Source organism: Wasmannia auropunctata, unplaced genomic scaffold (genome assembly GCF_000956235.1).
Source record: "Wasmannia auropunctata unplaced genomic scaffold, wasmannia.A_1.0 LD335986.1, whole genome shotgun sequence".
Classification (NCBI taxonomy): domain Eukaryota; kingdom Metazoa; phylum Arthropoda; class Insecta; order Hymenoptera; family Formicidae; genus Wasmannia; species Wasmannia auropunctata.
In genome coordinates, this window is record NW_012026904.1 from 247,966 (window position 1) to 248,530 (window position 565).

The window sequence follows — 565 nt, forward strand, 5'->3', positions numbered from 1 at the left end:
CACAGTCCCCTCTCTCCCGTCCCGTTTTTTGTCTCGCTGCGTTGCCGAAATTCAGAAAGAGGATTTCGGGCGATTTCTGGCAGCGAGATGGAAAATAGTTAAAAGGAATTTTTTCAATTTAATAATTAAATTTTATATGCTGACGTGACACGCATGCATATGATTTATGCATAACAAATACGCGCGTGTTCAATATATTGAACAATAAATAATAAGAAATAAATGAGAATAATTAAAATAACAGAAATATTTGACGTTTTTAATTTTTTTATTTCTAAGCGATTTTATGTAAAATTTAGCTATTTTAGTTTAATAAATAGCAAGTGCGATAGCAATAAGTTTTGAACTTCTACTTTCAGAAAGCTCATTCGGCTCGGCGGTAGCGTGTCTGCCTATAGTAATCGTGAGATCGCTGCGTGCCCGTTCGCGTCTCGACGAATAATTTTTTTTTTAATTAAAAATTTTACTATTTGCAAAAAAAAAGTAATAATAAATCATGCAGATTTATACACTTTGTCCATTTACTTCCCATAAAAAACTTGTACATACATTTTCCCGTTTTTAT